Raw genomic sequence first — 12189 nt, 5'->3', positions numbered from 1 at the left:
CATTTCAAGGCTACAGACGTGAGTGCTACGAGTCAGTAGTCATTTAGGCAGGTTACCTTAATGTTCTTGGGCACAGGGACTATGACGGTCTGCTTGAAACATGTTGGTATTACAGACTTGGGCAGGGAGAGGTTGAAGATGTCAGAGAAAACACTTGCCAGTTGGTCAGCGCATGCTCTGAGTACACGTCCTTTTGTTAATCACCCTGTCATCTCAGATTTTCAAAATATGCTTTACAGCCAAAGCTAGACAAGCATTTGTGTAAGTTTATCGATAGCCTAGCATAGCATTATGCCTTGCTAGCAGCAGGCAACCTTGTCACGAAAATCAGAAAAGCAATCAAATGAAATCGTTTACCTTTGATGAACTTCGGATGTTTTCACTCACGAGACTCCCAGGTAGATAGCCAAAGTTCATTTTTTCCCCAAAGATTATTTTTGTAGGCGAAATAGCTCCTTTTGTTCTTCACGTTTGGCTGAGAAATTGACCAGCGAAAAATATTCCAAATTAGCTCCATAATATCGACAGAAACATGGCAAACTTTGTTTAGAATCAATCCTCAAGGTGTTTTTCAAATATCTATTCGATAATATATCCACCGGGACAATTGGTTTCTCAGTAGAAGCGATTGGGGGAGAGGAGCTGGTCAGGGATTGGAATCTCTTTACTCAAAATTTTCTCCGGGAGCATCATGTGACCACTTGCGCAATGTAGCCCCCTACGGGTATTCTTCAACATAAATGCGTAAAACTACGTCACAATGCTGTAGACACCTTGGGGAATACGTAGAAAGCGTAATCTGGTTCATAGCACATTCACAGCTCAATGGGGACTCATTGGCACGCAGCGCTTTCAAAATATGGGGCACTTCCGGATTGGATTTTTCTCAGACTTTCACCTGCAACATCAGTTCTGTTATATTCACAGACAATATCTTTACAGTTTTGGAAACGTTAGTGTTTTCTATCCAAAGCTGTCAATTATCTGCATATTCTAGCATCTTGTCCTGACAAAATATCCCGTTTTAAAACGGGAACGTTTTTTTCCCAAAAATGAAAATACTGCCCCTAGAGTCGCAACAGGTTTTAAGGTTCCCTGCATTAAAGTCACCGACCACTAGGAACGCCGCCTATGGATGAACGTTTTCCTGTTTGCTTATGGCGGAATACAGCGCATTTAGTGCGGTTTTAGTTCTAACCTCGCACTGTGGTGGTATAAAGACAGCTACGAAAAAAAACTGAAACTCTGGGTAAATAGTGAGGTCTGCAGCTTCTCTGAAGATACTCCACCTCAGGCGAGCAAAACTTTGAGACTTCCTTAGATATCATGCACCAACTGTTGTTTACATAAATGCATAGGACCCACCCCGTGTCTTACCAGAGGCTGCTGTTCTGTCTTGCCGGTAGAGTGTATAACCCACCAACTCTATGGTCTTAATGTCGTCGTTCATCCACGACTTGGTGAAGCATAAAATATTAGTTTTTAATGTCCCGTTGGTAGGATATACATGCTTTTAGTTCGTCCCATTTATTTTCTAGCTATTGAATGTTAGCTAGCAGAATGGAGGGCAAGGGCAGATTCGTCACTCGTTGTGCTTATGGTCATTGTCTTGTTGGAAGGTGAACCTTCGCCCCTGTCTGAGGTACTGAGCACTCTGGAGCAAGTATTCATCAAGGATATCTCTGTACTTTGCTCCGTTCATCTATGCCTCGATCGTGACTCGTCTCCCATTCCCTTCTGCTGAAAAACACCTCCACAGCATTATGCTGCCACCACCAGGCTTCACCGTAGGGATGGTGCCAGGTTTCCTCCAGACATGTTACTTGGCATTCAGGCCAAAGACTTTAATCTTGTTTTCATCTGGCCAGAGAATCTTGTTTCTCATGGTTTGAGAGTCTTTCTTTAGGTGCCTCTTGGCAAATTCCAAGTGGGCTGTCATGTCCATTTTACTGAGGAGTAGCTTCCGTCTGGACACTACCATAAAGGCCTGATTGGTGGAGTGCTGCAGAGATGGTTGTCCTCTGGAAGTTCTCCCATCTCCACGGAGGAGCTCAGAGTGACCATCGGGTTCTTTGTCACCTCCCTGACCAGCTCCTCTCCCCCGATTGCTCAGTTTGGCTAGGCGGCCAGTTGAAGGAAGAGTCTTGGTGGTTCCAAACTTCTTCCATTTAAGAATGATGGAGGCCACTGTTCTTGGGGACCTTCAATGCTGCGGACATTTTTTGGTACCCTTCCCCAGATCTGTGCATCGACAAAATCCTGTCTCGGCGCTCTACAGACAATTCCATGGCTTGGTTTTTGCTCTGACATTCACTGTCAAATGTGGGCCCTTATGTAAACAGGTGTGTGTCTGTCCAAATCATGTCCAATCAATTGAATTTACCACAGGTGGACTCCAATCAAGTTGTAGAAAAATCTCAAGGATGCTCAATGGAAACAGGATGCACCTGAGCTCAATTTCAAGTATCATAGCAAAGGGTCTGAATAGTTATGCAAATAAGGTATTTATGTTTTTTATTTTTAATACATTTGCAAAAATATGTAAGCCTGTTTTTGCTTTGTCATTATGGGGTATTGTGTGTAGATTGATGAGAAAATAATTTAATAAATATTTGAGTAAGGCTGTAACGTGACAAAATGTGGAAAAGGGGAAGGGGTCTGAATTCTTTCTGAATGCACTGTAATTAAATGCACTAAAGAGGAACAATGGATTCATATTGAAGATGTGCATGCTCATCACTAGAATATATTTACGTGTCTATTTTCAAAGGTTAAAGCTAAGAACATTAACTTCATAGTTAAGAGCACAATAAAAATGTGGAAGAAATTGAAACATATTTTAAAGAACCAATATCTCTCCCTAAAAACACAACCTTATGGAACAATCATTGGATAGCTTTGCAGAATTCACAGCTAAATTGGTCAGAGTTAAAATGTAATTTTGGACTGACCAATGTAGATAGTTTCAAATACATGCACCTCAAGTTGCATTTCACAAAATTTTATTGGAGTCAGAAAAGGATGTTCATGTGATAGGTAAGATATGCAAAAGCTTGGAGAGAGCATATCCAACTGACAATATCTTACAATTATTTTAATTATTATTGAAACTCAGATTTAAAAAGAACTGATGTTGGCACAAGATGGAGGGAAAGTTGGACCATAACTATTGTTAAATACAGTTAACGAAAATGTATTCTTAATCCACTTTAAATTCATTTATAGAGACAAAATTCACAAATTCCAAAGCACAATGGCAGAGTCATGTCTCAATTGTAAAACTTAATGATCCAATTATCCATGCTTTCTGTGAATACTGTGAAGTCCAAAAATTATGGGCAGAGCTTGAAAGTTGGCTGTCAGAAGTATTACAATGGAAATGTACTTTTAATCTGTCTGTCTGCATATTTCAAGACATGGCATATGGGGGTGTAGTGAGATACCCAATGGGCTGGACGATTCTCTTCTCATCTTGAAAAAATGTATATTAAAAACTTGGAAATCACTTCATCCGCCATCATTAACTCAGTGGAAGAATCGAATGACTTGTTATTGAAATAGCCTGGGTGACTGAGAAAAAACAAATTGTTACAGTTTAAGGCCATGTGGCAAACAATAATACAAGCACCAGGGATGGAGGCGTGAGCATGCGCTTCTGGCCACAGTAGATGTAATTGTTTGTGTGTATGTTTTTTTGTGTGTAAAAAATACATATAAATCTATTTTTGTGTCTCCTCCCCCTTTCCACTGATACAATGTAACAACAAAACACAACAACATTGCCTATAAACCAAAGGCTACCAGTGTATGTATGGTTGGCTGTGTATGAAGGATAAAACCAAAAAAATGCCTGCAAACAAGGGGTCTGACTTGCATTCTCATGGACCAGGAAGTGGCAGGCTGTTTTACCTGTCAACACACCCACACACACACACAGAGAGATAGAGAGTCTGATGCTGTCTCTATGTGTTGAAAGCTGGACAGGGCCAGCCAGTCTGCCATTGAAACCTATGTTACACATGGTCTGAGGGGGGTTTGTGACTGTGAATGCTGCAGCTCCAGCCTGGGCAACTGTGAGGCTACATCTGGAGTCACAAGCAGCATTTTGGGGGGAAAAGCCCTGGAATGTGGAGAAGGAAGTGATTCAAAGAGGGGATTATACTAGGAAGCATGGGGCCTGACTCAGCTAGGTTCATTCCCCAACACACACAAACACACACACAAATAGGACATACATTGTGTTCAGGTGTTCCCAGACCTGTAGTAGGCCATGTGTGTTCGTTTGTGAGGTAATCAAGTGCACCTCCATATACAGTAAGCAGCACATCCAAGTACAGTAAGCAGCATTTCAAACAATGGACTCGACTGGTCTCAAGTCCTCTATATTGAAGTTAATCTAATCTAATTTCAGTGATTTGTCTCTCAAATGGAGTGATGGATGTAGGAGTGTGTTGATTCTCAGATCACCAAATAAGGCTGATGCTCCAGTTACTAGGACTTAAGACTGAGGCATTTATACTTTAGGGGAGAGAGTGGGTGTAAGAGTTACAGAAACTGTAATATACTGAAATGCCAGTAATAACATTCAATAAATAGTCCATCTGGATTCCATTCCACTGTTATGTGGCATGTTCATGTGGAATTATATATGAGCAAGGAGGAGTATATAAGCATGCGCAGGCACAAGTGAGGTCCTCACTTACTGGGCTCTTTAAAAAACACTCTCTTCGGCATAAATTAATAGCAACATGTTGCATAAACCTCTTTGTGGCCATTTTGGGAATCCACGGTAAAGATTTGATTTGATGGAATCCTGATAGTCTGTCCACAGCTATAATGTAGACACACAAGTCTGTCCTACAACAGCTATAATGTGGACACACTAGTCTGTCCTACAACAGCTATAATGTGGAGACACTAGTCTGTCCTACAACAGCTATAATGTGGACACTAGTCTGTCCTACAACAGCTATAATGTGGAGACACTAGTCTGTCCTACAACAGCTATAATGTGGACACTAGTCTGTCCTACAACAGCTATAATGTGGACACTAGTCTGTCCTACAACAGCTATAATGTGGACACACGAGTCTGTCCTACAACAGCTATAATGTGGAGACACTAGTCTGTCCTACAACAGCTATAATGTGGACACTAGTCTGTCCTTCAACAGCTATAATGTGGACACTAGTCTGTCCTACAACAGCTATAATGTGGACACTAGTCTGTCCTACAACAGCTATAATGTGGACACTAGTCTGTCCTACAACAGCTATAATGTGGACACACTAGTCTGTCCTACAACAGCTATAATGTGGAGACACTAGTCTGTCCTACAACAGCTATAATGTGGACACTAGTCTGTCCTACAACAGCTATAATGTGGAGACACTAGTCTGTCCTACCACAGCTATAATATGGAGACACTAGTCTGTCCTACCACAGCTATAATGTGGACACACTAGTCTGTCCTACAACAGCTATAATGTGGAGACACTAGTCTGTCCTACAACAGCTATAATGTGGACACTAGTCTGTCCTACAACAGCTATAATGTGGACACTAGTCTGTCCTACAACAGCTATAATGTGGACACACGAGTCTGTCCTACAACAGCTATAATGTGGAGACACTAGTCTGTCCTACAACAGCTATAATGTGGACACTAGTCTGTCCTACAACAGCTATAATGTGGACACTAGTCTGTCCTTCAACAGCTATAATGTGGACACTAGTCTGGCCTACAACAGCTATAATGTGGACACTAGTCTGTCCTACAACAGCTATAATGTGGACACTAGTCTGTCCTACAACAGCTATAATGTGGACACACTAGTCTGTCCTACAACAGCTATAATGTGGAGACACTAGTCTGTCCTACAACAGCTATAATGTGGACACTAGTCTGTCCTACAAAAGCTATAATGTGGACACTAGTCTGTCCTACAACAGCTATAATGTGGACACTAGTCTGTCCTACAAAAGCTATAATGTGGAGACACTAGTCTGTCGTACAACAGCTATAATGTGGAGACACTAGTCTGTCCTACAACAGCTATAATGTGGAGACACTAGTCTGTCCTACCACAGCTATAATGTGGAGACACTAGTCTGTCCTACCACAGCTATAATGTGGAGACACTAGTCTGTCCTACAAAAGCTATAATGTGGAGACACTAGTCTGTCCTACAAAAGCTATAATGTGGAGACACTAGTCTGTCCTACAAAAGCTATAATGTGGACACTAGTCTGTCCTACAACAGCTATAATGTGGAGACACTAGTCTGTCCTACAAAAGCTATAATGTGGACACTAGTCTGTCCTACAACAGCTATAATGTGGACACTAGTCTGTCCTACAAAAGCTATAATGTGGAGACACTAGTCTGTCCTACAAAAGCTATAATGTGGAGACACTAGTCTGTCGTACAACAGCTATAATGTGGAGACACTAGTCTGTCCTACAACAGCTATAATGTGGAGACACTAGTCTGTCCTACCACAGCTATAATGTGGAGACACTAGTCTGTCCTACCACAGCTATAATGTGGAGACACTAGTCTGTCCTACAAAAGCTATAATGTGGAGACACTAGTCTGTCCTACCACAGCTATAATGTGGAGACACTAGTCTGTCCTACCACAGCTATAATGTGGACACACTAGTCTGTCCTACAACAGCTATAATGTGGAGACACTAGTCTGTCCTACAACAGCTATAATGTGGACACTAGTCTGTCCTACAACAGCTATAATGTGGACACTAGTCTGTCCTACAACAGCTATAATGTGGACACACGAGTCTGTCCTACAACAGCTATAATGTGGAGACACTAGTCTGTCCTACAACAGCTATAATGTGGACACTAGTCTGTCCTACAACAGCTATAATGTGGACACTAGTCTGTCCTTCAACAGCTATAATGTGGACACTAGTCTGTCCTACAACAGCTATAATGTGGACACTAGTCTGTCCTACAACAGCTATAATGTGGACACTAGTCTGTCCTACAACAGCTATAATGTGGACACTAGTCTGTCCTACAACAGCTATAATGTGGACACACGAGTCTGTCCTACAACAGCTATAATGTGGAGACACTAGTCTGTCCTACAACAGCTATAATGTGGACACTAGTCTGTCCTACAACAGCTATAATGTGGACACTAGTCTGTCCTTCAACAGCTATAATGTGGACACTAGTCTGTCCTACAACAGCTATAATGTGGACACTAGTCTGTCCTACAACAGCTATAATGTGGACACTAGTCTGTCCTACAACAGCTATAATGTGGACACACTAGTCTGTCCTACAACAGCTATAATGTGGAGACACTAGTCTGTCCTACAACAGCTATAATGTGGACACTAGTCTGTCCTACAACAGCTATAATGTGGAGACACTAGTCTGTCCTACAACAGCTATAATGTGGAGACACTAGTCTGTCCTACAACAGCTATAATGTGGAGACACTAGTCTGTCCTACAACAGCTATAATGTGGAGACACTAGTCTGTCCTACAAAAGCTATAATATGGAGACACTAGTCTGTCCTACCACAGCTATAATGTGGAGACACTAGTCTGTCCTACCACAGCTATAATGTGGAGACACTAGTCTGTCCTACAAAAGCTATAATGTGGAGACACTAGTCTGTCCTACAACAGCTATAATGTGGACACTAGTCTGTCCTACAACAGCTATAATGTGGAGACACTAGTCTGTCCTACAAAAGCTATAATGTGGAGACACTAGTCTGTCCTACAAAAGCTATAATGTGGAGACACTAGTCTGTCCTACAAAAGCTATAATGTGGACACTAGTCTGTCCTACAACAGCTATAATGTGGAGACACTAGTCTGTCCTACAAAAGCTATAATGTGGACACTAGTCTGTCCTACAACAGCTATAATGTGGACACTAGTCTGTCCTACAAAAGCTATAATGTGGAGACACTAGTCTGTCGTACAACAGCTATAATGTGGAGACACTAGTCTGTCCTACAACAGCTATAATGTGGAGACACTAGTCTGTCCTACCACAGCTATAATGTGGAGACACTAGTCTGTCCTACCACAGCTATAATGTGGAGACACTAGTCTGTCCTACCACAGCTATAATGTGGAGACACTAGTCTGTCCTACAAAAGCTATAATGTGGAGACACTAGTCTGTCCTACAACAGCTATAATGTGGACACTAGTCTGTCCTACAACAGCTATAATGTGGAGACACTAGTCTGTCCTACAAAAGCTATAATGTGGAGACACTAGTCTGTCCTACAACAGCTATAATGTGGAGACACTAGTCTGTCCTACAAAAGCTATAATGTGGAGACACTAGTCTGTCCTACAACAGCTATAATGTGGAGACACTAGTCTGTCCTACAAAAGCTATAATGTGGAGACACTAGTCTGTCCTACAACAGCTATAATGTGGAGACACTAGTCTGTCCTACAAAAGCTATAATGTGGACACTAGTCTGTCCTACAACAGCTATAATGTGGACACTAGTCTGTCCTACAAAAGCTATAATGTGGAGACACTAGTCTGTCCTACAAAAGCTATAATGTGGAGACACTAGTCTGTCGTACAACAGCTATAATGTGGAGACACTAGTCTGTCCTACAACAGCTATAATGTGGAGACACTAGTCTGTCCTACAACAGCTATAATGTGGAGACACTAGTCTGTCCTACAAAAGCTATAATATGGAGACACTAGTCTGTCCTACCACAGCTATAATGTGGAGACACTAGTCTGTCCTACCACAGCTATAATGTGGAGACACTAGTCTGTCCTACAAAAGCTATAATGTGGAGACACTAGTCTGTCCTACAACAGCTATAATGTGGACACTAGTCTGTCCTACAACAGCTATAATGTGGAGACACTAGTCTGTCCTACAAAAGCTATAATGTGGAGACACTAGTCTGTCCTACAAAAGCTATAATGTGGAGACACTAGTCTGTCCTACAAAAGCTATAATGTGGACACTAGTCTGTCCTACAACAGCTATAATGTGGAGACACTAGTCTGTCCTACAAAAGCTATAATGTGGACACTAGTCTGTCCTACAACAGCTATAATGTGGACACTAGTCTGTCCTACAAAAGCTATAATGTGGAGACACTAGTCTGTCGTACAACAGCTATAATGTGGAGACACTAGTCTGTCCTACAACAGCTATAATGTGGAGACACTAGTCTGTCCTACCACAGCTATAATGTGGAGACACTAGTCTGTCCTACCACAGCTATAATGTGGAGACACTAGTCTGTCCTACCACAGCTATAATGTGGAGACACTAGTCTGTCCTACAAAAGCTATAATGTGGAGACACTAGTCTGTCCTACAACAGCTATAATGTGGACACTAGTCTGTCCTACAACAGCTATAATGTGGAGACACTAGTCTGTCCTACAAAAGCTATAATGTGGAGACACTAGTCTGTCCTACAACAGCTATAATGTGGAGACACTAGTCTGTCCTACAAAAGCTATAATGTGGAGACACTAGTCTGTCCTACAACAGCTATAATGTGGAGACACTAGTCTGTCCTACAAAAGCTATAATGTGGAGACACTAGTCTGTCCTACAACAGCTATAATGTGGAGACACTAGTCTGTCCTACAAAAGCTATAATGTGGACACTAGTCTGTCCTACAACAGCTATAATGTGGACACTAGTCTGTCCTACAAAAGCTATAATGTGGAGACACTAGTCTGTCCTACAAAAGCTATAATGTGGAGACACTAGTCTGTCGTACAACAGCTATAATGTGGAGACACTAGTCTGTCCTACAACAGCTATAATGTGGAGACACTAGTCTGTTCTACCACAGCTATAATGTGGAGACACTAGTCTGTCCTACAACAGCTATAATGTGGAGACACTAGTCTGTCCTACAACAGCTATAATGTGGAGACACTAGTCTGTCCTACAACAGCTATAATGTGGACACTAGTCTGTCCTACAAAAGCAATGTAAATGGGGTTTGCACTGACAAATGACTTCCTTCTAACTCCACCACTTTAAGGAGTGTCTTGCCTAGTCTTCCTGGAAAGGTTTTTTACCCTATCCATATGCAACCATATGATTCATATAATAAATGATTTATTAAATGCCGTTCAATGTAGTTATGGATTTGCCCTTATCTTTATGTCCCCAGATAGCGGCAGGTGGTTATCGAGCTTAAAAACAAATGTTGCAGATTGTTTTGGGTCTCATTTGAAATACATCACCATCTTGAACAGTCTTATCTGAAGGGAAAGGTCCCTGGGGAGTAAGTGTCTTTGTTTTCTTTAGCCTGTGGCCCTTCCCTTGGCGTTCAGTCTCTGTGGGGGTGGCTTTGGCTTAGGTCACAGTGAGCAGGGTGCAGCAGCCATAGTGAAATAGTGAATTTAATATTTTACCCACTATTATGGTTCTGTTGACATTCTGGCTGCTCTTGTGCAACTGTCATGGCTCCAATCAGTAGCTGAGATCTGGCTTACTGTGCCAGACCAGACCGTAACAGACAGACAGACATGTCCATGGAATAGGAGAGAGACGTGACCTCACCAGTTTACCAAACACAGCCAGTCACTGTGACTAACTCACTGGACCTCTGACTACAATCAGGTCACAGTGTATCTTGATAAAATATGACTGTGACATGTTGTCATAATGTCTTTATGTCCTTATCTATGTAGAATAGCTGCCTGGCATACAACTACTGACATGACATCTGAACTGCTCGTGTCACGGCGGTGGTTCAATCAGACAACTGGTTCAGCCTGAAAGATAATCTGCTAGTTGATCGTTTTTGTTGTTGAAGCTGTTTATGAGATATGAGGAGTGGAGAGGGGGACTGAAACTGCAGAGTTAGTATCTGTTTGAGTGATATTCGGGCGTTGCAGGTCTTCTGTGTACCACCACACCCCTAATCTATACCAACAAGGGGAACTATAGATCACATTAAATGTGTGAAATAAGGAAGTGGGTATGTACCCATGCCGAGGTTAGAGATGAGAGGGTAGGGGACTACTGGTGATGACACAGAGTCTGACATCACATCTCTTTGTTCTCTGGTGGTGTTGTTGTTTTTTTTGTTTTTTTTGTTTTTTAAAATATTTTTTTATTTTTTTATTTCACCTTTATTTAGCCAGGTAGGCTAGTTGGCTAGGCTAGTAGGCTAGTAGGCTAGTAGGCTAGTAGGCTAGTTCTCATTTGCAACTGCGACCTGGCCAAGATAAAGCATAGTAGTGTGAACAGACAACACAGAGTTACACATGGAGTAAACAATTAACAAGTCAATAACACATTGTCCCGTGACAATGGGACTCCCTAAATCTTTCTCAGATTATTACCAATCCCACAAGGTATGACTCCAAACACCCAGAAAAGGCTACTCTCCTCGATGTTATCCTCACAAATAATCCTGATAGGTACCAGTCTGGTGTTTTCTGTAATGACCTTAGTGATCACTGTTTTACAGCCTGTGTTCGTAATGGCTGCGTGAAATGACCTGTCCTGATTTGTCATAGACACTTGCTAAAAAACTTTAATGAGCAAGCCTTCCTTCATGAACTGGCCTCTGTAAAATGGTATAGAATCAGCTTTATCCCCTCTGTCGAAGACGCTTGGACCTTCTCTTTTGATATTTTCAGTGGTATTGTTAACAAACAGGCCCCCACAAAGAAAATGAGCATTAAAACAGGTTCAGCCCCTGGTTCGACCGTGATCTTGCAGAGTTACTCCACCTCAAGAATTGCTTTGGCCAAAGGCTTGGCACACACATACGCAGGCTGACTGGCTATTGTTCAGGCAAATGAGAAATAAGTGCACTCAGGCTATCCAGAAGGCCAAAGTTAATTACTTTAAGGAGCAGTTCTCTCTCTGTGCGTCTAACCCCAAGAAGTTCTGGAAACCGGTTAAAGACCTGGAGAATAAACCCTCCTCCTCACACCTCCCATGTCCCATAATGTTGATGATGTGGTTGTTACTGATAAGAAGCATATGGCGGATCTCTTTAATCACCACTTCATTAAGTCAGGATTCCTATTTGACAGCCATGCCACCTTGCCCATCCAACATTTTCTAATCTCCCACCCCTTCTAATGCGACTATCCCCGATTCTTCTCCCTATTATTTCTCTGCCCTGCTACAAAGTTTCTCCCTGCAGGCAGTCACTGAGTCCAAGGTGATA

The sequence above is a fragment of the Oncorhynchus kisutch genome, linkage group LG4 (assembly GCF_002021735.2).
Source record: "Oncorhynchus kisutch isolate 150728-3 linkage group LG4, Okis_V2, whole genome shotgun sequence".
Taxonomy (NCBI): domain Eukaryota; kingdom Metazoa; phylum Chordata; class Actinopteri; order Salmoniformes; family Salmonidae; genus Oncorhynchus; species Oncorhynchus kisutch.
The sequence above is the reverse complement of the archived record's forward strand: the minus strand, read 5'-3'. Positions refer to the sequence as shown.